Source organism: Rutidosis leptorrhynchoides, chromosome 4 (assembly GCF_046630445.1).
Source record: "Rutidosis leptorrhynchoides isolate AG116_Rl617_1_P2 chromosome 4, CSIRO_AGI_Rlap_v1, whole genome shotgun sequence".
Lineage (NCBI taxonomy): Eukaryota > Viridiplantae > Streptophyta > Magnoliopsida > Asterales > Asteraceae > Rutidosis > Rutidosis leptorrhynchoides.
In genome coordinates, this window is record NC_092336.1 from 418135819 (window position 1) to 418163634 (window position 27816).

The following is a 27816-nucleotide window of genomic DNA, read 5'->3' on the forward strand; positions in this document are numbered from 1 at the left end:
GTTGCTCGATCGCCGGGATGGCGATTCCTTCCTCATAATTGGAAAGGGGGAGATTTGTTGGGTTATTGGTTTCCAATTAATGAGAAAGGCCCAAGCCCAACAAAATAGGCCCAAGATGCTAGTTGACTTAGTCAATCATTTTAGGGCATTTTAAACTTCAAGTGTGCAGCCATTTTTGGTCATAAGAGAGATCAGAGAGATCAAGAAAAAGTGTGAGATATTCCATTCCCGGTTTTGAAAACAGCAGGTCAGAACAGAGACGATCCCCGGAGATCTAACCGTTGGATCTTCATCAAATTTGGGCTGTGTCTTCCTGATATCAGTGCCAAGGTTTTCAACCGTTGAATTCGTCTAAAGAGGCCTGTAGCTCGTGTTCTCGCTGCTGGAACAGAGGGCAGTTTATTGGGTGAATCATTCATCTTTTGTCTTTAATTTCTTCATATACTTGTTGATTATTGTTGTTCAAGAGTATGATGATGTTGTATACCTCTAGTTGATCTAGAGAAGGCTTATTGTATTGCTCTCTTTGTTGATGATAGTGGAACATTAAGTGGCTTACGAGTCCCGTGGTTTTTTACTCTCGATTTTGAGAGGTTTTCCACGTAAAAAGTCTCGTGTGTATTGTGTGTGCTCAATTATTTTGTATTTGCTGATTTGGGACAGAATTGGGGCTGATTTGTGGTGATTGTGGTATACCTTATTTGTTAGTTTTCTCACAGGTTCATATGGGTCGGGAAATGCTTGTCAAACGGATGTTTGTTTCCGTTTTGTAGATTGTCCGTTGTGACCATTTTCCCATCAGGAGCAATCCTAGTTTTAATGAGTTATGTCGTAGCAGGTACTCCGTCTTCGATTGGTCATAAAGTGTGGCAAGCCGTCCAATGGGTGTGTGTTTATACGATATGGAGGAATCGCAACATGACGGTCTTCCAAAACAAAGGTTGGAGTGTTCCGGTTTCCTTCAACGAAATCCAAGTTAAGTCATTTGAATGGATTTCACATCGCATCAAAGGAAGAACATTAGATTGGCTTGTATGGTTGTCCAATCCCTATGTATATCTTGATTTAGTTTAGTTTTGTTTATATTGGGTGCGACCTTTGCACCTCATCGAGGATTTTCACCTTTCATTCGTGTACGGGGTTGTCTATGAACCCCAATGTATTATTCATTGTATTATTCGTGTTATTAATAAAACTTGCTTTTCAAAAAAATAAATAAATTTCTTGTGCTTATAATTGTAAGAAAAAGGGTTTGCAAATAATGACAAAACCGGGGACGGTTTGTGTGTAATGTCAGGGAATCAATAAGAGAATGGGAACATTTGCATAAACAAGCAACCAACATGACACAAATGTCTTATGCTATATCAGCAAATAGGGTGATGATATGTACACAACCACTTTTTACACATACACAACCAAACATGCTTTACACTGTTGTACAGTACAACACTATAAAGCATGTTTGGTCACAACAGTGTAAAGCATGTTTGGTTGTGTATGTGTAAAAAGTGGTTGTGTACATATCACTCCCCCACCAAATAGGATGACACATATTTATGAATTATTATTTATACTTTAATGAATATGATATGATGATATGATTGTTCCTAGAAATGAAGTTAAGATTTAATCAGAATAATATTCGTTGGTGTAAGCGTCCACTTTTATCTATCTGTACGTGTTTTTTTAATTGAAAGGGTTAAATACTCAAATGATTAAAAGGGTTAAATATCAATGGGAAATGGGTGTCAAACCTCGTGGTGGCAATCAAGGAGGCATTTTTTTTTTTTTTCTGTTTTACCAACAGAAGTTTGCAAGGATTAATAACACTTATTATGTGAGACCAAATATTACTCCTTGCATTTTGGGCGATGAGGATCGAGCAAGTTTGGCCAAGACTGTTTTGGAAGACGAGACCCGTGAGGCGCTATGGGTGTGCGATCCGGTTTCAGTTATAAAGAAGTTTAATTTGGGATATATTGAAATATGAGATTGTGGTTACGGTGTCGAAAGCATTTTCGGATAATCAAATGCCTAAGGGTGCGAGCTCGGTTTTTAATTACAGTAATTCTGAATGTTGCATCTCCTTCATGTATAAAAATTATCGGCCAATTTCTCTTATTGGTGTTGTCTATAAGATTATTACTAAGATTTTAGCGTTCCATGTGGCTAAGGTCATTGGGAAAGTATTATGTAAAGAACAATCGGTGTTCTTTACAAAACTTATAGCGATTACAAAACAATATAAAAATCAAAACTTTAGCAAAGATGATGAATCACGATGGCGGATGTAACTCTTCAAACTGCAAACGGCGATGGTTCGTTGAATCACGATGGCCGGGAATCAATGATGTTACCGGCCCATCAACAACAAAGAGAGCTCAATTCCCACCCAAAGGTAAAAACTGCAACTTCATAATTTGTTAATTATCAAATCATAACACTTTCTATATCAAATGTATATAGCACCCCAGAAAGAAAAAAAAGGACATGTCATAATCAATCTAGGAGACGAACGCAGCCATAACATTTGTTGTATAAATTCTTAGCAATTGCAGTTAACACAAAGTTTGTTGTATAGTGTTAGTTAAGTGAATTCATTGGAGTATAAGATAGCATATATATATATATGTAAATCTAAAACAGGTACGCTAAATATAAAACGATGGCACAAAACCATTTCGTAATCACTGCGCAGCGAAGTGCGCTCACATTTTTACTTGTTAGTATCAAGTATAACAAAGATACTCCGTACATTATTTCATATGCCTTCATCGAAAAAAAGATACTCCGTACATTATAGTGTTAATAACACGTGTTTTAATTTCAAACTAAATTTCATATGCCTTCATCATTAGAACGTTCTAATTTATAATATTGTGTATGGTATCATGATTCTATCAATAATTATGAAAAATACATATAAATACATCGTGTAATTAGTATACATGAGTTTTAGGACGGGTATACATAAAGAAAAGCCTAGTTATGAAAAAATGACGTAGCACACATAGAAGATACTGACTCATGTAAACAATTGACACTGTCTAGTACTCTTATTTCCGTTTAACAGGTAGACTCATTTGATTGTGGCTTATTATTCCCAAACTTGTTCCTGCCTTCATTATATCATCATTATATTTTTGAGCATGCCTACTCATGTGCTCAATACTCACCATGATGTTATCTATCTTCGTCATAAGCGAATTTAATTCAGCGATAAGTGTCACCTTATGCTTTTTAGTGAATCCGAACTTTAATTTATAAAAAAGAGAATGAATATTAATTAATTCCTTTATCGGACAACATCGATTAAGCTGGCGTAAAGAACCACTCAATGAAAAACCTCGGATTAAATGTAACCAAATAGACTCCAAGTCTTGTCTTCCTTCCCTTGCAAAGTAACCAACCATTAAAGCAGACATTATACTAAAAACACTTGCAACCAGTCCACTTGAAACTTGTGCTAATATCTTCACCGACTTAAATTCCTGGATTTCTTCATTGAACAATCTTGCAAAAGAACCTGTTTGCATACATACATATGCAAATGATTTGACAATGTTACCAGAAAAACAAATACATGTAGCTGCAGGTTCAATACCGTCAAGCTGTACGTTGTAGCATCTCTTTAGACGTGTAATTGTCTTGTCTGATCTTCGCCAGAATTTGCTCCAACTCCAACTTTACACTCATCCAACCATCGCATACATCTTTCAGCAGCCTTACAAAATCATTGTAAAGTCCCCAAGTTTCACAGCAGAGATGATAGTAGTGACTGACAATAGAAAATAATGGTGTAGTACGCCTCCTCCATTCTTCCTTGCATTCATTTAAGACCATGAAAGCTTTTAGGTTGTTTCCAAGTACACAATTAATGATTTCATGGATCTCATCCACAGATCTTTGCGATTGTAAAGTATTGAATTTTATTATCCTGGAGATGTTCTCATTGATGATGATTGAATGACTCAAGAGGAGGCTTGAATCAGCAGCTTCACAAGCACGTATATACCACCCCATATCAGTGAGAAGAGATGAAGTAGCACGAACCAGAACAGTCGTTTTCTCACACATAGAAATTGAATAATTTTCCTGTGGCAATGCACTACTATTAATATTATCAAACTGTTGTTGCAGGTGCACTTTGTCTTCATCAAACATAAACTGAACTCCAAACCCAGTCACCTGTAAAGAACCTTCTGCAATAAATCGATTCAAAATCACTCCTGCCTCCTCTATATCATGAGTGTATTTATAAGCATGATTAGTCATATTCTCGATAGTCTTTGCCAAGTCAGCGGTCTTCTTGTGAAGCTTATCTATTACAGTCATCATCTCATCCTCACCCTCATTTGTAAAAGAATTAAGTTGAGCCATCTTGATCTTCAAATCTTGTAGAAGAAGTGCATTATCAAATAAATCCCAGATCCTTAATTCCCTTCCATAACTTCCTGTCACGTCTTTTCCTCTACGAAAACAACTTTGGGCTTCTGCGTATATTTCCAAGCCATGCAACTGCCTGGAAAATAAAATGGTTTCTTTCATATTTTGCCATAGCCTTTCATTACTCGCATATGCACCTAGTATACGGTCAACTCCTGCAAGTGTTACGCTTGATACTTTTGCCAATGTCTTGACTAAATCGAACACTTGATTAACTTTCTGAATATTAATTTCTAGATGTCCTGAATAATCAACTGTTTGATTACAGATATAAGCCAACGACCTGATAAAATTATCAGAAAATCTGACACATTCAGCAGCTTCAAGATCATTAAGCTGTTTTAGCATCTCTTGATAAGTGCAATCATAAGCTCTACCTTTTGCCACAATTTGCTCCAATGCCAACTTTAGACTCAACCAGCTATACGATACATCTTTGAGTAACTTCACAAAATCATTGTAAAGTTGAGAGGTTCCAAGACAGATTCGATAATAGTCATAAACCAAACTAAGTAACAACCCTGAGTGTCTCCACTCTTCCTTGCATTCAAAAAAAACTTGTTGGGTGATTTCATTAAGAGACATAAGAATTTTATGGATATCATCCAAGAAATATTGTTGTTTTCCACAGTTGAGAAGAATATTAGTCGTCCTAATGGTGTGGTCGTGGATGGGAGAATGACGGGAATGGTGGTCTGTATCAGCTTCTTCACAAGCTTCTTCAATATACGGTTGCATGTTGGGTAAATTGATGACTTTTTCCCAGTTATTCGTCTGACGCTCCTTAAAACAAGATCCAAACACATAGTGTACCACCTTACTAGTAGAATCTTCAAGTCGTTTCAGTTCAAATATGTCTCCCTCACGTATAAAACGAACTCCAAACTTAGTAACCTCCAGATTACCATCTGCATTAAATCGATTCATTGGCCTTACAACATAAATCAAGAAATTGTGTACTACAATTTAGCATTTCTATTTCTCATTATAAAGATAGTACTCAAAAGGAACAAAGGCCGATCGTCCTTCTTACCCTTTTCGAACCATATCGTAAAGTATAAGATAATATTGTTACGATCCCATATCACCCAAGTATGGGATTTGGTGATGGCTTATAAGTGAAGGTGTTCCCTCCTCCTTCAAGCTAGCTTTTCGGAGTGAGTTATACACTTGGGCTTATGGCTAGTCCGAGCTTACCCCCTATTTGTCCCTAGGTGAGAATTCGGGTCTTCCCCGCTTCGTCCCCAGAAAAACATGACAAATGGAATCAGAGCTAGCCCCGTCTTTCGGGACCGACACTCGGAGTGGTGGCTTGGACGAAGGCGTCTTCGAGCATAGGCAAGATAGGCAACCGCCTAGGGCCCAAAAGGTTTGAAGGGCCCAAAAATTTAAATATTTATATACATTTTTCAAAATATTCTATTTAATCAAATAAAAAAATTTCAATTAAAGTTGTAATGTTGTAATTTTATACAGTTAAATACATTGTAAGTAAATAAATTTATAAATTTAAGTATTATCTTTTTATATGTATTAAAAGAATTTAGAGTGTATGAGGGCATATTTTTGTTATCGCCTAGGGCCTTCGAATTGTTGAGACGACCCTAGTTGGACCCGAAGAGAGGGTGCCAACTGTGATCAACATAGCCGTGACCAACGAGGACATTGGTCTTTAAGGGTGGGGTATTGTACGATCCCACATCGCCAAAGTATGGGATTTGGTGATGGCTTATAAGTCAAGGTGTTCCCTCCTCCTTCAAGCTAACTTTTGGGAGTGAAAACTACACTTGAGCTTATGGCTAGTCTGAGCTCACCCCGGTTCGTCTGGTTTTCCCCAGTTCGTCCCAAAAGACCATGACAATTGGTATCAGAGCTAGCCCCGTCTTTCGGGACCGACACTCGAAGTGGTGGCCTATGGAGTGGTGGCTTGGACCCGAAAAGAGGGTTCCAACCGTGACCAACATAGCAGTGACCAACGAGTATGTTGGTCTTTAAGGGTGGGGTTTGTTACGATCCCACGTCGCCTAAGTATGGGATTTGGTGATGGCTTATAAGTCAAGGTGTTTCCTCCTCCTCAAGCTAGCTTTTGGGAGTGAGTTCTACACTTGGGCTTATGGCTAGTCCGAGCTCACCCTCAGTTCGTCCTCAGGTGAGAATTCGGGTCTTCCCCGGTTCGTCCCCAGAAGACCATGACAAATATGTTGTGATGTCTCACCGTCGCCTCATGGTCATGCAGCATTTACGGAATGAGACCCTAATGTAGTTGAACTCTTATATACGGAAATTGTAAACCCTAATTTAGAATAATAATATTGACTCGCTGGTGCGGCCATAGATGTCTGATAGCGCCTAAATTATATTTAGACCAAAATTTCAAGTCATATATGCTTACTTCTGAGGTAAATAAGTGGGTTTTGAGGCTAAATTCCTTACTTTTAACTATTCAGGTTCATAATAAAAAAAGAAGCAAAATAAGGGGGTAATAAAATCTAAGAAAAGATGATTTCTGATGTAAGGAAGTTGCACGACCCATCTTTAGTCTATTGATATATTAGGTCCATCCAAACCCCTTGAAACCATTACCAACCCATTTTGAAAAATAAAAAAATAATAAAAAATTAGAAAAACATAAAAACTAAAAATTTATAAAATAAAAAATTTATAAATTTAAAAAATGAAAATTTTAATAAAAATGGAAGAAATAAAAAATAAAATTAATAATGGAAAAAAATAAAATTAACCTTGTTTAAAAAAAACTAAATAAACATTAAAAGATATATAAATAAATAATGTAAAAAAATTATTAAAATTAAATAGGGATTTAAAAAAAAAAAAACTCTGATTTTTTTCAAAAAAAATCTGATTTCTTTTCAAAAAAAATCTAATTTTTTGTTTTGAAAAAAAGAATCTGAGTTTTTTTTTTTTTTTTTTTTTTTTTGAAAAAGAAAATTATAAGAAAAAATGGTCTCGACCCGACCCAATCCGTTCGAACCATATGAAAATTGAGACCCGTTCAACCCATGAACCGTTTTGATCTAAACCCATTTAGGTCTCGGCTTAACCAGACCCGTTTGCCAGGCATACATAAGTACACAAGCGGATAAGTGCCTAAATAAATAACCTCAAAAGTATCCTTATTTCTGAAGTAAGAAAGACCAAGTCAACAGCAATCAAAATTAAAGGCTTGAACTTTCAAGTCAATAGATCAACAGGTCTTAGTAAACTTCATGCTATTGGAAGGAGCACACCTCATAAGGATTTGACAACAACTTGAGACCCATAGCTTGAAAATGGGCCCATTGAGTTAGGTATTTAACCAATCGAGTCTATAAAAAAGTTAGATAATGGGTCCAATTTAGACCTATATGAAGCCTGGCATATATATAACCTCCAACGGGTCATTAATGGGTCTTAACGGGTCTTTAGGAGATTTTAAATACTAATATCATGAGGTTTTATGAGTTTAAGAAACTTTGAGAAACGGGCCTCAACCCAACTCGGCCAGTTTGACCCATACAAAAATATAATCCGTTCGAACCAAAAACCATTTCAACCCAAACTCAACCCGGCCCGTTTGCCAAGTATAATCAAAACCACCAATGTAGTTCCATATTAAAACACAAAGAGCTGAAGAATATACGGATGACGTGCAAGTTATTTATGGTAGATAAGTACGATTAAACCTAAATTGGAGGTTTAAGTGACATAAATTTTATCAATTGTGCGAGTGCCCCCATGCTGATTAGGGTACCCACATCATGCATACGGAACCCAAAACGATAAATAGACGGTTTTTGAGCTGCATGTTAAGCACACTATTACTCTGCAACATGTAAACAAATCAAGAAGCCATAGAGAACCATTAATTTGCATCTCTTTTTGTTGCGTAAATACATGATTAAGGTTGTTAGTTTCATGATTTGTGTCTTAACTAACTTGTCTATATGCCAATATCCTCTACTTCACTTCGAGGGGACAACCTTAAACAAATGGCAATTGTATTTTATTTTAACTTATATAGTATAATATAATTTCATTTATTATTTGATACGGAGCAAGAAAAAATGTTGATTGCATTTTGTTGGGTAATTTTGATAGTTTAGTATTATTTTAGTTAAGTAATAATTGCATTAGCATAAGTTTGGTTTTAATTATTATCTAGAGTATGTTTAGTTTAATTAAGAAGAGTCAGATTGTAGTTACTTTGAATGGGTATTTGTGTTGACCGAGATTTAAGCACACGTTGGAGAGTGGAATGTGGTCATATGTGACTACCTATTCTAAAGGTAGAAGATTTGGCAGTTGCTATTTTAGTGTTTGTTGATACTTGGTAGGCTATTTATAGCCATTGTTGAGATGAATAAAAGACATCAGTTTCTTTACTTTTTCCTTTTAAAGTTTCACTACAATTTCACTTTGCAAATTTCAGTCGTTTGATTCCATTATATTTTGGTTTATTGTTTTTGAATACTACACTTGGTATCAAGAGCTTAGGCTCCATCATGAAGAAAGAAATGCAGTAGAAGGCTGATCTATGTATGATCAGAAATATAGCAGGAAGAAAGTAGAAAATAGCAGTTCTAAAAGCAGTGTAAATGCAGCATAAATAGCAGCCGGTTGCAGCAGAATACGAAGTAGAAAAGAAGCAGAAAAACAGCAGTAAAATCAGCATAAAGCAGTCAGTATTTGCAGCATAATTCAGTCGACAATAGCAGGCAGTAACAAGAAGAAGAAGAAGAAGCAGAGAATAGTAGCAGTAAAGCGCGCAGCAGTAGAAAAAAATAGAAAGGCAGCAGATAACAGCAGAGAAGTAGCAGACAAAAAGCAAGAAGAAGAAAAAAAAAGCTTTGAAAAGAAATGGCAGAAAACGACCGATCTCTAACCGTTCGTGAGCAAGGAACCGTACCAATTCAATGCCCAAAATTAACCGAGACTAACTACACCACATGGTCCATTATGATCGAAACAGTTCTAAGGGCATATGGCCATTGGGATGCTATGATGAGAAGAAAAATTATACTACCAAAGGTATAATGTATCAAACTCTACCCGAAGATGTTCTTTTGCAATTATCCAAACACAAGAATGTAAAAGATGTTTGGGAGTCGATCAAAACTCGGTACGTAGGAGCTGAATTGGTTCAAAAAGCAAGGTTGCAAACGTTGAGAAACGAATTCCAAATGCTAAGGATGAAAGAGAACGAATCAATTAATGATTTTTCGGGTAAGATAAATAGCATTGTTGCTAAATTCAAAAGTCTTGGTTCTACTCTTGAAGAGGAGGTGATTGTAAGAAAGTTTCTTAATTCGGTTCCAATGAAATACTTGCCAATCGTAGCTCCCATTGAACAATATTCGGACCTTACGAAAATGCCATTTGAAGAGGCGGTTGGAAGGGTGAAAGCCTATGAAGAAAGGCTTCTAGGTCATGAAGAAAAAGATGAAGAACAAAACAAACTTTTGTTGGCAAGTGAACAAAAGTATGGTGAAAGTAGTGGACGCGGAAGGGGACGTGGAAGGAGCTATGAAAGAGGTGGTAGAGGTCAAGGAAGAGGCTCGGGTCGAGGTGACAAGAGTGGATTTAGGTGCTATGAGTGTGGAGAGTATGGACACTTCAAAAATGAGTGCACAAAATGGAATGACAAAGAAGCCCACTTGATTCGTGAAGAAGAACCGGCGTTTCTTTGATGAAGACAAAAAATCAAAATTACGGGGGTGATTGTTGGGTAATTTTGATAGTTTAGTATTATTTTAGTTAAGTAATAATTGCATTAGCATAAGTTTGGTTTTAATTATTATCTAGAGTATGTTTAGTTTAATTAAGAAGAGTCGGATTGTAGTTAGTTTGAATGGGTATTTGTGTTGACCGAGATTTAAGCACACGTTGGAGAGTGGAATGTGGTCATATGTGACTACCTATTCTAAAGGTAGAAGATTTGGCAGTTGCTATTTTGGTGTTTGTTGGTACTTGGTAGGCTATTTATAGCCATTGTTGAGATGAATAAAAGACATCAGTTTTTTTACTTTTTCCTTTTAAAGTTACACTACAATTTCACTTTGCAAATTTCAGTCGTTTGATTCCATTATTTTGGTTTATTGTTTTTGAATACTACACATTTAACTGAGACATAGCTAGATAGTTTTCACTCAATTATATTATCTGACATAACGTGATTAGATGTTTAAAGTTGTATATCTAAAGAAAAATGATACCTCCTGGCTCCACGCTAAATGAGAAACTAAAGTAGTTCTCTTGAGTTGAATCTACAATCCTCAGTAAGTCATCAGAAGCTGTCCAGTAGAAGATCAATTGGTTCTCCACCCTTGTCATCAAAAAGTTTACGGGAATTGGAATCATCCAATGTTTTTCCCCAACATGAATATGAGCTGTTACCGCGTAGTTGGCGTCCATAAAAGCATCAATTTGGTTGATGGCAATAACAGCACAAATAGCCACCCCAATCCATGGGCCTTTACGGATCACATTTTCACCAGATTTCATTAGCTTGAAGCTTGATGGAATATTGCTTCCTGCGCCAACTATCTCAAATACAGCTGCGGGTGTAATCCAGTATTTTGTTCGTAACTGTTTAAAGAAAAAGTTGTCTATTAATAATGGTTCAAAATTAATGTATATGTGTGTGCGCGCATGCACGTGCACACACAGAGAGAGGAAGAAGAGAGAGAGAGAGAGAGAGAGAGAGAGAGAGAGAGATAGAGAGACCTGAAGATAACTATTTAATATTCTGTCCACCACATGACTACCGCTTTCGTTCTCAGCCAGTCTTGGGCAATTCAAACATGACACCGTTGGACTACCATTGTCGCTTGAAGCATGAAACCTAGACAAATCTACCCCTCCTCTTGAAACATAGTAATTGAATCTGATCTCAAGTCCATAGAGTGTCTCCTCGTTTACTATGGAAAGCTTCGGTAATGACTGAAGCCTCTTGCAATTATTCAGAAAAAGCATTTTAAGATTTGAAAGGAGACTGATACTTGCTGGCAGTATAACAAAATCATTTCCGGAAAGATCCAACTTCACTACACGACATAACAAACCAATACCCTCAGGAACTGCCGACAGATTACAATAACTTAGATCAAGTTCTCGTATATACGATACTGTATCCAGATTTGTATATAGAAAACCTCTACTTGGGGATAAAAGCATGCATCTATGAACACGTAGGAATCTTAACCTCTTCAGCAGATACATGGAAGAGGGTATCTCTTCTATTAAAGTTTCACTCATATCAAGCTTCCTCAAATTACTCATTTTCCCCAAACTTTCTGGCAATTTCTTGATTTTGGTTCCATCCACATACAGATGCTCCAAGTGTTTCATGTTCAATCCAAATTCAGGAATATACTCAAGATTAGAGCATCCGGATAACAAAAGTGTCTCAAGAGCATCCATTTCCATATTGCATCCACCAAGGCTTTGAAGAAGCCCACACCCTTTCAGATTCATATAATGTAGCCTTTTTTTAAGAAGAACCGATTCATGTAGCTCTTTTAGTTTTGTGCAGCCTTCAAGATTTAATATCAGTAGTTTCGGAGTTGATGTCAAGTTTGGAATTTTGATCAAATTCGTAGAGAAACTGAGGTTAATGGATCTCAAATTAGGCAGATCCTGTTAAGTGAGAAAAAAAAAAGAACTTTCAAATTTCTAGCTTGTATATAGTCTCTATATTATGATATAGAGAGAATATCATATATACCCTTTCTAAACATCAAAATTACATATTTCTCCAACTAAACATCAATATTACATATTTCTCCAAATAAACATAAAATTACATATATATATACCGAATTTAAACATCAAGACTCTCAAATTTATCCATTCTCAATCATAATAAACACTTATAACTTCTAATTCTTTATCTTTTACATTTTAGGTTTAGATTTAGGGTTTAGATTTTGTAGTTTAGGGTTTAGATTTAACGTTTAACACGAATGGTTTAGAGTTTAGGGATCTAAACCCAAAACACTAAACCCTAAACTCTAACTCAGACTAAATTTAGAAAAAAGCTATATCCTCACCCTATATTATATATATATATATATATATATATATATATATATATATATATATATATATATATATATATATATATATATATATATATATATATAGTGGTAGGATCAAGAGGGAAGTAACCATTCGGGGAGAAGCGGGGGGAAGCAAATTTTTTTTTTTTTTTTCGTTTTTTGAAAAAACTTTGTTCACGAACATTATATATGAGATGAAAATATGAACATTTAGTAGAGACACTTTGTGATAAATGTTTTTATTTTGGCGGGAAAACGCTCGAAGAAGTAATATATAATAATTATCGTGTTTTTCGAGCGTATTTTGAGGTTTTAGCTATTGGGGTTTAGATATTAGGGTTTAGATATTAGGGTTTATAGGGTTTAGATATTAGGGTTTAGAAATTTAGGGTTTAGGGTTTAGATTTAGGGTTTAGATTTAGGATTTAGATTGAGTTTTTAACACGAATGGTTTAGAGTTTAGGGTTTAGGGTTTAGGGTTTGGTGTTTTGGATAAACCCAAAACACCAAACCCTAAACCTTAAACCCTAAACTCTAAATCGGGCTAAATTTTACTTCACAAAACATGAAGAAAAAAAACGTTCATATTCTTCACGAACAATATTATCTTGAATGTTATTTTTGTCGATCGTTTTCCCGCCTAAATAATAACATTCATCACGAGGTGTCTCTTCTAAATGTTCATATTTTCGTGTGATCTTGATGCCGGAAAAAAAAAATTCAAAAAAAAACGAAAAAAAAAAATTTGCTTCCCCCCGATTGGTTACTTCCCCATTGATCCTGCCCCTATATATATATATATATATATATATATATATATATATATATATATATATATATATATATATATATATATATATATATATATATAGTGGTAGGATCAAGAGGGAAGTAACTAATCGGGGGGAAGCAAAAACTATATATATATATATATATATATATATATATATATATATATATATATATATAGTGGTAGGATCAAGAGGGAAGTAACCAATCGGGGGGAAGCAAAAACTTTTTTTTTTTTTTTTTTGAAAAAACTTTGTTCACGAACATTATAGATGGGATAAAAATATGAACATTTAGTAGAGACACTTTGTGATAAATGTTTTTATTTTGGCGGGAAAACGCTCGAAGAAGTAATATATAACGATTATCGTATTTTTCGAGTGTATGTTGAGGTTTTAGCTATTGGGGTTTAGATATTAGGGTTTAGATATTAGGGTTTAAAGGGTTTAGATATTAGGGTTTAGAAATTTAGGGTTTAGGGTTTAGATTTAGGATTTAGATTGAATTTTTAACACGAACGGTTTAGGGTTTAGGGTTTAGGGTTTGGTGTTTTGGGTTTATTCCATAAACACCAAACACCAAACCCTAAACCCTAAACCCTAAACCCTAAACCCTAAACCCTAAACTCTAAATCGGGCTAAATTTTACTTCACAAAACATGAAAAAAAAACGTTCATATTCTTCACGAACAATATTATCTTAAATGTTATTTTTGTCGATCGTTTTTCCGCCTAAATAATAACATTCATCACGAAGTGTCTCTTCTAAATGTTCATATTTTCGTGTGATCTTGATGCCGGAAAAAAAAAATTCCAAAAAAAACGAAAAAAAAAAAATTTTTGCTTCCCCCCGATTGGTTAGTTCCCCATTGATCCTGCCCCTATATATATACATACATACATATACATATACATATATATATATATACATATATATATATATATATATATATATATATATATATATATATATATATATATATATATATATATATATATATATATATAAAATTGCAAATAAACAAAAAGAAGAACAATATGATGGTAAATTAATTTGATTGTAGGCATTGTTTTAATTATGATTAAATTAAATTAAGAAAATGGATAAATTTGAGACTTACGTTGGATATATATGTAATTTTAATGTTTAGTTGGGTAAATATGTAATTTTGATATTTAGAAAGTAATGAGAGGGATGACCACTCTTACCAGATCTTTCTCCCAAAGTGTTTCAAGTTGGCTACAACGCATATCAAGTTCAAAGATGTATTTGGGTGCAAAAGTTGAAGGCAAGGACCTCAAAGAACATCCATACCATTCCAGAATCCGTAAATCATTGGAAAGAAAGTTAAGACCTTGAGAAAATTGTACATTACTAATCCTGAGAAATCTGAGTTTCGTCACCTTTGAGAAACATGTAGGATCGTCAAAGCAAATTTCCACTTCAACCTTACAATGATCTTGGTTGATGATTTCAATTGTTCTCATACCCTGACATAAACAAGCACAGAAGCAGATGAGTAATACGAAAGTATGTGTTGAAAATTCCATGTGCCACAGTGTTAATTATAGGATAAATTGATCGTCAATTATTATTCATGCATTCTGTAAAAACCGATTGCACTACCTTTGGTTTGGATGTAAGGATATCTACAATATCTTGATGACGCTTGATTGCAATGTACTTCCCATAGTCTCTCTCTGAGTCCTTACGAAGAATTTCCCAGCACATTTGCTGGAGAATATCATGCATCCAAATGCTATCGTCATGATTAAAAGTTATAAGAAACTTGTTGATGAGATCAGTGATTCCACACTCAGGGAACAAACCAATATCTGTTAGTATATCTTTTACCAAATCTTTGTCTCTCCCTTTCAAGAAACATGCAATATATCTGAATGTATCCTGCTCATCTTTATCTAGCCTAGCATAACCCATTTCAAGTCTTTCAACCACTTTTTTATGTGGATTTTCTTGAAATTTCTTCAATATCTCTTTCCAATACCTTTCTTCTTTTCCACATAAAAGAGAACCGTAAACGTTAAGAGCTAATGGAAGACCACCAGCAAGCTTCACAATATCTTTTGACAAGTTCTCATAACCATTTGTAGGATGTCCTCCAAATGCTGACTGACAAAAGAGACTAAGAGCTTCATCATCTTCCAATTCTTCACATACATATGTTGCATTTATTTTAGGTGGATTCAGCAAGTCTGTGTTTGTTGTGGTTATTATGATTCTGCTTCCATTTCCAAACCATTCACGTCCCCCAGCCAAATACGTTATTTGGTCGGCATGATTTACATCATCCAAAACAATTATAACCTTCAAATCACGCAGTTTGGTCTTCAACAAAGTTTGTCCATGCTTAACACTTCGTACAGGTGGACTTTCACTTTTCAAAATGTCATCAAGGAGTTTCTGTTAAAACTTACATAAATCTCTATCATGATCCTTGGAAATGTCTTTGATGTTTTCAATAAAGCAACTTTCTTGAAATTCCTTTTGAACTGCCTCAAATACAACTTCAGCAAGAGTAGTCTTTCCAACACCACTCATCCCACAAATCCCTATAAAACGAACTTCAGAAGATTCCATAATCAGAATTCTCTTCACCTCATTTAACCGTGATTCGATTCCCACTAGACCATCGGGAAGAGACGTTGGCAATATAACTTGTGTGTCCGTTAGAATTCTTTTTACAATTTCATCTACAACTTCTGATTCTTTCCTGCAGATATATAACTAGACATGAGATTGGTGGATGGAAGAATAGTGCTAGTTGAATCAAAGGATTCTTTACTATTATCTACTTAGATGAAGAGAAATAACAGACTATAAACTTAGATATAATATCCAAGTGGTAAGTGGTATTGACCATTCAGAGTTAAAATACTCCCACCATTTTCCTTTGATACACTCCACAAACTATATTCTTTTATTTATTTACGTAAAAGGTTAATTTGATAAATTTACAACATTCATTCAGACTTGTTCATTCAAAATGATTACAAAACATATTATTGCCGTCATTCGGTACCTTTGAATCAATCAAATTTTAAACCATCTAGCGCTTAATTATGCCTAAATCTGCATGCAATTATTGTTATATATAGAAAAGAAAAGATGTAATAATACAATTACCTATCTTGTGTCACGTGCAATCCCGTTATAGCCCCCAACTTTTTGAAAGCCGCTCTCCACGTTTCCACCTTATGAGGTGAAATTTCGGGATTTTCTTCATGATTGGCGAAGCCTTGTGCGTAACAGTCGTTTTGATGGCGTACATCAGTTGGAGACACATGGTAAAAAACAGGAATAACAACCAGCTTGCCTAACTCCATGCAATCAACAATCTTAACAAGTTCCTCCAAACACCATTTAGATGTTGCAAAATTGTGCGATAAAACGACTCTGGCAAATTTTGATGCTTCTATAGCCCTTAGTAGCTCAGGAACAATAAAATCCCCAATTTCTAGTGACCTGTCATCTTGGTAGGTTCTGATGCGTTTTCGGGTTAAAGCATCGTACAAATGGCTCGTGAAACCACTACGAGTATCCTCCCCTCGGAAGCTCAAGAAAACATCATAGCCTTTTGAAACTCTAATTGAAGATGATGTTGATGTTGTTGATGATGATGCATATGACATCATCTCTACTGCTCACTATGATTATGTATGATCTATATATATGAAAATATCACAACTTTAATAACTCTAATTCAAGATAATGTTGGTATTGATGTTGATGATGCATATTTCATCATCTCTATAGCTCACTATGATATATAATGTACAATCTACAAATATGAAATCATCTCTATACCACAAGTTCTTAACTACACCGTATTTGACATTATTGATAGGATAGACACTTTGCCCACTGAATAACTCATCTGCACAAGTGCACAACTCGTTAGTGAAAAAGAAACTACAAATATTGGTAAAAAAAAAAAAAAGAATGTAAAACATGTCGGTTAGAACTTTTAGCTTAACTATGTATTGAACATGGGTTAAAAAAACATAAGCAGTTCAACTTATATGTTTTAACTATAAGAATCGCTAGACAACTCTTATTGGTTGTGTCTTTTTCAACACTTTCGAGCAAATATCATTCAACAAAAAAGCATTTCAAAAAGCTGCACAACTACATAACAACCCATTTTAATAGCAAATACATGTTTAATTGTTTAAGCATGTAGCAATGACAAGATAATGTGAATAGGCATGATAATGTGAACGAACACTAAAAATAATGAGTAACATGTTTGTAATGAGATTACTTCAAACCAAGTAAACATGTGACATTCAAAACTTCAAGTTTATGCAGATATATTTGATCTTTTACTCTCTATATCGCCAAACAATAGATCCAAACAATATCTACAAAACAAATACAAATCATGACTCTATCTAGTAAATGAAAAACAACTATAACGAAACCATACCATGTACCTCTAATTTAAAAACATTTCATCAAACACCTTTCAAGCCATGAAAAATCAACGTTAACACATGCACACCTTCACTAAAAAAATTATAAGTTAGTATATGACTATAATATAATGGCTCGTTTTGGATTATGACAAATACAAGCATATAAAATGAGCTCTCGAAATCTTTGCCTTTTTTTTTTTTTTTTTTTTTTTTTTACTTTTTCATCACACAATGAGCATCCACAAACTGGGCCTGTAATTTTCACGATCAAAAACTCATCGTAAAATAAACATAAAAAAAACAAGTGAGAAGAAGTCATCCGAGATTAAATCATGAAATATGTTTACTGTTTTTTTTTTTTAAGATGTATTTTTACTTATTTACAGAATCATGGATTTAGACCTTAAATCAAAGAATCCAGTAATTGTAAAATAAATAAATATAAATAAATAAATATAAACGAAGAATCAAAAAAACAAACTAAAAGTCAAAAGCATTATATATATATACCTGCTAAATCGGAAGACAATCCTGATTTACCTTAAATCTGAAACAAAATTATACGTTGCAGAAAGCACAAAGGCGTAGAAAGCAACAAAATATTTGACTTTAAAAACATAAATGGAGTCACTATCAAATGGAAGTATTAAAAAGTGTGTGTGCAAAATTTCAATAAAACTTGGAGCCTAAACAAAATATTGCACGATTCCAATAAAAAGTTGTAGAGATATCAAGAGAGAAGACAGCAAATTGGTCAATAAGAAACACCATAAAATATTTAATTAATGACATCACTAAAGCTACTAGAAAATGACACAACAACAATCAACAATAAGTTTATTTGAAAATAAGACACATAAGGTTAGTGAAATCAGCTGCAATTTCTTTTAATAATTAAAAGTTTAAAATTTTGACCGTAAAAACAGGGGTTTGACAAATAACTTGATCTACTTATGATAAAAGAAAGTTGAAGTCTTACTTAATTGATAACGACAACTCTTTAATCGTGAGGTCATGATATGATAACATTGCAGACAGTTGTTTTTCTAGATGTAGTTCAACCAGCGACACCTAAAAAGGAATTCAAACTGTGAAGTTAGAAAATATAAACTTTGTGCCATGACTACCACATAAACAACATCATAATCTAGCATAAAAATTAACAACAGAACATTACCAATGATGAATATCACTTTATTTCTTTTTTGTTCATGGGTACCAGTAGTTTGAAATGAAGACATACTGATTCAAATTTTTAACGATTTTAGCCGAAATTTTAACATCCATCACAGGCTTGAGCCACTGATATCAATCAAAAAACTCAGTTAAAAAAAAAAAAAAAAAAGACTTTTGATAATTGATAAATCTGTAAACAATTTGTCAATAAGCATGATGATGCAGAAATTATGACTTTTTGAATTATTCATACATTCCTATACTGAAATTGGTTACTTGTTCATGGCTGCATCAAAAAAAACAAAAAATTCCAATACATAAATCAGCATTTCAAATATACATACATTATATAGCAAGGAACAGTTGGCCAAGATATAAAATGTAAACAGCCTCAGGCGGTAATAAGAAGTTGATCTACAGCCATTACAAGTAACATATATGATTTTGCAAGCAGTAACATAACTTGTAGAGAGTTATTTCGTACATTTTCAAGAAACATTGGTAACTTTGACTATTTATTTAACCTTTTGTATGAAATTTATCCAAAACTATATCAAATCTACCTAGAAAAAGGTCCGAGCACTTCCAGAAATTAACACATGTAAAAGATGATTAGAAGGAAAAAATATACTCGTATAAGTAAACCATTCGTACATTGTTATCTTACTACTAATTGTATAAATTGGCACTTATAATTGAGCAACAGACAGACAACTAAAGCAGCTGTCCCACACCTATATGTATCCACATTTAAATTGTAATAGAGCATACCAAATGCAAATATAACTCTTAGGAAACAACAAATATAACTCTTAGGAAACAACAAATATAACTGATAATTAAGTGTCTAAAAATTTTTTTTTTTTGAAAAGCAAGATAATTTTATTGATAAGGAAATGATACAACGAGGATTACAACATGAGAAACACTAATTTGAGCGAAACTCGAGGACCTATACTAGATATAAAGTAAGAAACTAACAAGATGTAGAATACCCTGATTTCGGAGCAGTATTATCAAACCTAACATCAATCACCATTACCCTCATCATCTACTAATACATAAAAAGGATTGTTTGTTTCAATTCTATCTTTGGAATGTGTCTTATTATTACCTTCACCATCAATGCCCTTCCCTTTATCTCTTTTCCTTAAAACATTATGATTTCGATTTTTCTGGGTCTCCACATTCCAATTTGTTTCCTCCACAGCAATATTGTCTTTAATACCATAATTATTCTTAACTGCATTTTGCTTGATACCTTTTGCTTCTATTGACTGCCATTGACTTTTATTATTATCAAAATTCAGCTTATGAAATATCCTTCCATTCTTACCAACAACTTTAGAGCCATCCTCAACACACTGGTTATTTAAATCAACTGTTTCACCATCATTGTTGATTTTCAAAGCGTCTTTTAACACTTGTGCAGATACTTCATCTTCTGTTTTAGGCCTAATTTTACAAGTATTAAAAGAGTGCCCAAACACTTTGCAATGAGTGCATAAAGGCGGTTTCCATTGATAAGTCACCTCAAGTTTACCCACTTTGGCTGGAAAAGAACCAATCACAGGATAGGAAAATTCGACAAAGCTAGGAAGGTCATCAGCTGCATTGACTTCAGTCAAAACTCTAGCAAAGCCTAGTCTTCCACTTTTACTTAAACATCTCTCCGAAGTAACTTTGTCCATCAATATAGGCCTACCAATACCACTAACAAGTTTACCTATACTTCTGCCACTCCATAATTCAATGGGTATATTGTGAATGCAAATCCAAATTGGAACTTTTTCAGGTTCAATTTTTTCAAGCCAAACCCCAGGTTCCCACTGATTCACGAAAAAAGGAACATTATTAACTAACCATGGACCACTCTCAAGAACCTCCTTCATACCCTTTTCATTATTAAATTTGCATAAATAAAATCCTGCAGCTGTTTTGACGATTTCTTTAAGGTCAAACCTCCGCCACATTCTCCTTAGATGGGCATTAACAACCCTATAGTCCATAGAAGTTCCAATAAAATACCCATATAATTGAAGAGAAAATGCACTACCGCCCTTCTTAACCTCCTCAGCTGAGAAAACTACTCTCTTTTGACCATTAGACATTAAAACAGGAGGAATGAACTCCATTTTTAATTCTTCTTCATCTTTATTTTGTTTTAAGAAGTCAGCAAAAGTGATGTTTGGATTTACCCATGCTCTTGGGGTTTTAGTATTTGTATTGCCTTGCCCATCACTAGTCTCAACCCCTTCCATTGTTGTAGATTTAATCCCAGAGTCAACATTATCTTTATCACCGGTATTATTATCCTGCGTATTCATTAAAGGCACATTGCCACCCAGTGTAAATTGGGAGAAATCATCGGGAACAACAATTGTCTCTCTAATACCATCACTCTTAAATAACTTAACAGCATTCTCAGCAGCAGCCACTAGGTTTACATCAACCTCATTATAACTACCATCTTTTGAACTCTTAAAGAATACAACAGGACTAGCAGAAACATTCGGTTTAGCAACAGCAATTGTTTCACCAATAGATTTAGCAATAATATCATCATTACTAGCTACAATATCATCAATAGAATGATCAGTTTCAGCAGAATTCTTACCATGTCCACCTTTCTTCCTGTTACCCTTGCGTTTTTTAATTACTTCAGGGAGTATTTTTTCATTAGCAGGAATAGAAGAATCACCAACATATGGAACAAATTGAGCACTCCTCTTTTCTTTAGACGGACCATCCCCAACATCAATCAGCAGGTTCACTTTACCCTTCCTCTTTCTAGAACTATAGGTTTTTAGAATCATCCCCTCTGAATCACGACTATCCTTCCCAGGTTGATCAATTGGCACATCTCCTTCGTTCTTATTTTGCTGATCAACTTCATCTCCCATCAGGTCGGAACGTACGACATCATCCATAATCTGAGATGAACGATCCCCATCAGAATCAGATGAAGACACTTCTCCACTTTTAAAGGCCGCATCCGCTGTTCCACGACTAGCCGATCGGTTTTGCAAAACCCTAGTAGCAGTCGCCGTTAAATCTTGGAACTTTTTCTTCTTCTTGGACACCATGATACACAGCAGATAGCAATAGCAGAGATAGCAGGTATTTCAAAATTATAACTGAAATTTGAAAGCAACAATTCAGTCCAAAACTCACCAGGGTTTTGTTCGGCGATCCAATACAGGCGTACTGGAAGAAGAACAGCAGCGAATGGCGTCGGAACAGTGGCTCACGCGCCGGCGCGTGGATTACCGGCGCCGGAGCTAGTCGACGCGTGTGGTGGCAGTGGTGGTCGGATCTGAATGAAAATTTCAGGTTATGCAATTCGAGTATGTCTGAATCGATTGGTGGGGGTGGTGAGATGCAAAAATCAAAAGAAAAAACTTAATATTCGATGGTATTCATTCAAGATGATTGAGCACATAACATAACATAACAAACCCTAAACCCCATTCCATTAAATGTTTAATACCCAATAAAAAAGATTAAATTTTTAAGCTGTTTAACATTAAAAATCGTATCTTTAATCAAATATATTAAGTGTCTAAAAATGACCATGTAAATAAACATGAGTCATATAAGTACATATAAAAACGACCGTTTGTGCGACACAGACGGCAGCACAAACCCCATACCGCTAAAACCAACTTCAGGAAAACAACACTCGGCGCCACCACTTTTCTTTTGCCTTTTCTTAGGTGGGTTGGATCAAACAGGTTAAATGGGTTGGATCAAGCTTTTTGTGTACTGGATGAGAAAATTTGAACTTACAGTCCTTTTGTGTATGGAATGACCAAGTTTTTTAGAAATTTCTATAACTTTTCTATATATGTCTTTAATGTTATAATTTAAGGTTCCCGTATTCTAGCTAGTGCTCTTAAGAAAGAATCAATTTATATAAATGCATACATCCAAACAACCGCTAAAAAAGAATATCGCAATTACTCCCTACGCAGCCCATCAAAATTACTCCCTGGCTGTCTCCAACACTTCCTTGGCCACCACAAGATTCGAACGTAAGACCTTTATATCCAATCTTAACTAAAAAGAATATCGCAATTAAGCATATAAATTCAAAATCATAGCAGATACCGTTTCTCAAAAGAAGCATCTAAACTTTGATCCAAAAGCAGTTTATTTATCAAATGCATCTCCTCCATTGTTGACCCTATCAGCAAGAAAAAAACACAATTAGAACAAATAAATTAAAAAAAACCCTAAAAACAATAATAAGCATAAACCTTAACAGAATATACCTTCAACTTTATCACCGCTTTGAGGTGTATCCCAACCTATCACCTTTTAAAATCGGCTTCGTTTTTAAACCTTAATTCCCCAATTTTTTTCGTTTGCTGACCTTTAACGTCTGATTCAATATCATCAATATAACGACCAATAATAACATAAACATGCCCATAAACACAAATAAGATTACTTACGTTAACATATACGTAGTATATTATCTAATTCACATACTTGATTCAGATTCAACAATATCTTGTAAATCAGTTGTAACAGGTAAACCTCTAAACATCCACTGCACGTTCTCCGATTTAGCCTGATTAATCGATTAGTTTCACAATTCATCGTTATTGAGAGCCGATTGATTAATCCGTTGAAATATTATTCCTTGTCAATTGAAAGTGTACTAGTTTAAGACACGCGGATTCGCGGGATTATGCAAGAGATTTTGTTGTAATGGCACAATATACATATATTTTTCTAATTAAATATTACGTAATGAACTTCAGATCGTACATGATTAACAATACTTCAAACTCTGTCATTTTACCAATTTTACCAAACACGTAGAACATATACATCAATTACATGTAATTGGGAAACTAAACTTTAAGCTCCCAACTAATCATTTAATGGATCAATCACCAAATACCATTGTCACGTTCAAATCAGAAGTTGTACATTACAATGTGATCATGTATAGGTTAAAAACTTTTAAGAACATCACTTTAGGCCTTTAGGTAAGCTGAGCTCGTCAATATGGTTGAAGTTTAGCCCCCAATAGAGATCAAACAATAATGAGTGGCTCTCTTTTTTCATCTGGACCCAAATACATCGTCTGCACATGTAAGAAAATATTAGTAGGATTTAAAACCTCACATAACTACAAACACAAACGTAAGACTTACACATAAGTAACACACTACTTTTATATTATTTCATTTAAAGCAATAAATGATGACTATAAAACTACGACACCTACAGATAGAGCTGCAAATACCCAAAACAAACTGCAAATATACATGTTATTTACATCATCTTTGTTCACAACTATAGCTCTAATAAAGCACTTATCACATGGCAAGTGTCAATCAGTTGTTCTTATATGTAGACTTGCATCAAACAAAATAAATCAAATGTAGGAGGTACGACTTAACAGTGAATTAGGGTTAACGATTCAAATGAAAGTATTTACACCATCAATAAGTTTAGAATACCTCAAGTTGGTAGAAATCAGATTTTTGTAATTTGATGGTTATGTTGAATGATAAGAACACCTATGTCGTCAATCACAATCTGCATGTATTCAACCAATAGTGTCATGAAAAAGTGCATCAATTAGGTAAAAGAATTAAAACTTGCAGCAACAAAATCAATCAAATATAGAATTCCAATATTCTTAACCTAGGTTAATAGCAAGTTAGGGTTAACGGTAGAAACAACAATAATGCAAAACTTATAAATGCAAGAACATCGTGCATAAAAGACAACTCAAAAATCTCATATCACCAACAAATATGTGTTAAAGAAGAGCAGGATGATGTGGCAATTCTGACCCGTTTACTTATTAAAGGTCTATTCAGGTTATGCCTTTTCCTAAAAGGGTTTAATATCACCCGAAGTGTAATCCTGTTCAAGCCTGCAGAGCATTTTCGAGCCATGAATTTTACTCATTTGACCTAACACTGTTTGATTCAGTACCTAACTCATCAATTTTGCTACCTTAGAGAAATAGTAAGCAAAAGAGGTGAGAAAATGGAACAACATCTTTATAATACTTTCATCTTTCGCGAAATTTCACTCGAGAAAAAGATACTTTGAGAAGTATGTTTTATTCCATACTCAAAAGACCTTCACTTGCACCTTCTAAGATTCTCCATTAGCTGTCAATCGGTTCAATGGTGTGAAACCATCGTTAGCTGCCATTTTTAAATTGTTAAAGAAAAAACCTGATACAATAAACTTTTCTTTTTGTTGAATTTAAGCTATGATAAATGATTAATAAGTCTAAGATAAATTGCAAATGTGTTAGAATGATCATTCACACGAACTGCGATTTTACCTGTTGTTTGCTGCAGTGGATGATATATTGGCTCATGATATGTAGACACAGAATAAAATCAAATAAAACTTCAAATGTACGGCATAGAAATCTGTACTTCCAAAAAAAATCACAAAAAAATTATAGACTGATTTGTGAGTGGATAAAACTATAATTGATGAGGCTTATATGTTGAATATAATAATCTAAGCAATCGATTGTGATACAAAGCACCTGTACCAAGAAAGTATAGTTGACACTTTTCACCATAAATCAACGATATAAACCCCGAGAGTCATTTCAACAGCATTGACCAAAAATGGCACAAAATTAGTTAACAACACATTTCATATCTACTTTACCCTAGCAACCCATAATAATTTCAAAGCTACAACATGACATTTTAAATGTGTCAGTAAATTCAAACTCCAAAAAAAAAAAAAAAAAAAAAAAAAACCCAAACGGGTCAAAATGTAACTAATTTATTTAACTATGCAAAAATTGCCTCTTTAACCAAAATATACATTCAATACGGCTGAGTTTATGTGTACAAAGTGATAATTGACCATTTTGACACCAAATTGGCCTTTTGGATCAAATAGTCAAAATGAACAATTTATATTAAATATGAGGTGTATAGTTTGTCTTTAGGATTATTAGTTTGAACAAAATTACTTCCCAATCCGATTATACAGAGACAAAACAAACAAATAAAAGTACCTAAATAATCATGAACATCGAATAAACATTAAACCTCTGCCACGTAAAAAAGAGCAGGCTAGATTTGTTAGACTTACATGACGTGTGTTGATGATTTTAACCCCTTAGAATTTTACAACAAAATCTACAAAAATATATTATGCTGCTCACAACATGTGACTTATTGCACGGGAGTTTTAGCACCATCAGGTTTTGACCCGCAACATAATTAGAACAAATCAAACATTTGCTATTGCAGCAAGAGATTTACATTTCAAAGCCACAATTGTCACCTACTTGGATCATAGATGGCATATTTGTTGAAAGTAAAAGGCCTAGCCTGTTTGTTTGATCGGAAGCTACCAAAATACCATATGCAATGGTAAAGTCAATAGGATATAATGCATTAAGACCTACAAAAACAACATTAAGTAACAAATTTATACCTGCAATGAAATCCGCATCCATCCAAATATTGTATCAATAATATAATCATGTTGTTACCAACGCCAAATGCTTACCGAATGTAACATTTACTATTAAGCACCTGCGAATTGACCTGTTTTCTATTGTTGCGAATTTTATTAGTCAAGTGTGTAGAGTAATAAGAACGATAAAGTGGCAAAATATTACCCATTTGACCATTTAAAGTGTGTACCTGCATAAAACCATCCTTATAAGCTATAGAAGAGAATTTGCAGCATGCTCTTCTTATCGAAACTGAAGATACAATCTCAACCTGCTTAAAAAAACATAAACTTAGGATTCATGGATATTCAAGTACCCGCATACAGCTAAAATAATCAGCATATCAAAATTAGGGTTAATTAAATTGGGTCCTTTTCATCCCATGCTCCAAACATTGGCACTGATGCTGATATATGTGACTGTACATATACTTATAAATGCAACAAATTAACCCTAGTAATTTATAGTTTCAAACATAAATTTAACCCTTAATGATTTATTTTTTCAAACATGAATTTCAAAACAAACAATCACCTCTTTATTCTAATACACAAAAAACAAAGATTTAGATAGATTATATTTATTTCATTATCGTATAATCACCGATGCTTAATCGCTTAATCGTCACCAGATCTTCTAAACAAACCCTAATTAATTGAAATAAATTAGATTCAAAGATGTGAGAATCAATAATTAAGAATCAATTTTACTAATAATCGATCTAATAGCAGATCAATTGAATACCTGATTCAATAGACATTAGGGTTCGTTCATATCGCATAATCCTCGACGATCGCCGAAGTTAGATGATGATTTCATTCGTAATCGGTTGAACAATATCTGAGACTTCCAATATAAATTTGTAAATCAACAGATAAGTGTTGCTAATGTTATGCATTTAATTTGTGTATGTTAATGTTTAAAAGAGATTGAAGATGAAATTGTTAGGGTTCGTGATTGTGTATTAGTTGTTTAGAGCATAATCAATTGCTGGTTCGGTATTTTCATTCAAGGGCATGTGTTGTAGTTAATAATTTAATTAGAGGGTATTATAGTCTTTTTAACATTCGATTAGCGAATTATTTTTTCTTTTGTTAGCTAATAGGGTAAATGAATGGTTGAGATGATTTCTCACAAGAAATGATCATATGGTCATTAAAGGCTAACCTACATTAATGAAGAGAGATATTGCTCTTCTTTTAATGTTTAAAAGAGAAAGAGATTATATAAGTCAGTTGATGGTGAGTATAACCACATGTTAATCGCTTTGATGGAGTTATCGTGTTTTTTTAATATAATCCTTTTTTCGCCAAAAAAAAAAATATATGCAAGAAGAAAATAATTGCATTAATGATATATCTGAAAATACTAAAATAGGCCAGTAACACGAATCAAAAAAGCAACATTAGCTTTGTTTGTTCCAAACGAAGATACGACATAG

The 27816-nt window shown here is 34.0% G+C and overlaps 2 long non-coding RNA genes and 1 pseudogene across 6 annotated transcripts; all 3 read right to left on the reverse strand.

Annotated features, from left to right (window-relative positions):
* Nucleotides 1–2885: 2885 nt before the first annotated feature.
* LOC139839391 (TMV resistance protein N-like) lies at nt 2886–18026 on the reverse strand (annotated as a pseudogene).
* Nucleotides 18027–22498: 4472 nt separating this feature from the next.
* Nucleotides 22499–23633, reverse strand: LOC139904435 (uncharacterized). Of its 2 annotated transcripts, none has more exons than XR_011778796.1 (3): nt 23402–23633; nt 23182–23291; nt 22499–23093 (listed from the first exon to the last, which is right to left on the reverse strand). It is a non-coding gene; the product is annotated as an uncharacterized lncRNA (long non-coding RNA). The 2 variants fall into 2 exon arrangements; XR_011778795.1 differs by having other exon boundaries at nt 23365–23633.
* Nucleotides 23634–23677: 44 nt separating this feature from the next.
* On the reverse strand, nt 23678–27374 carry LOC139844194 (uncharacterized). Of its 4 annotated transcripts, none has more exons than XR_011757868.1 (5): nt 27120–27374; nt 26566–26646; nt 26205–26473; nt 24385–25320; nt 23678–24005 (listed from the first exon to the last, which is right to left on the reverse strand). It is a non-coding gene; the product is annotated as an uncharacterized lncRNA (long non-coding RNA). The 4 variants fall into 4 exon arrangements; XR_011757869.1 differs by having other exon boundaries at nt 26205–26320; nt 26429–26646; XR_011757867.1 differs by having other exon boundaries at nt 26354–26646.
* Nucleotides 27375–27816: the final 442 nt, after the last annotated feature.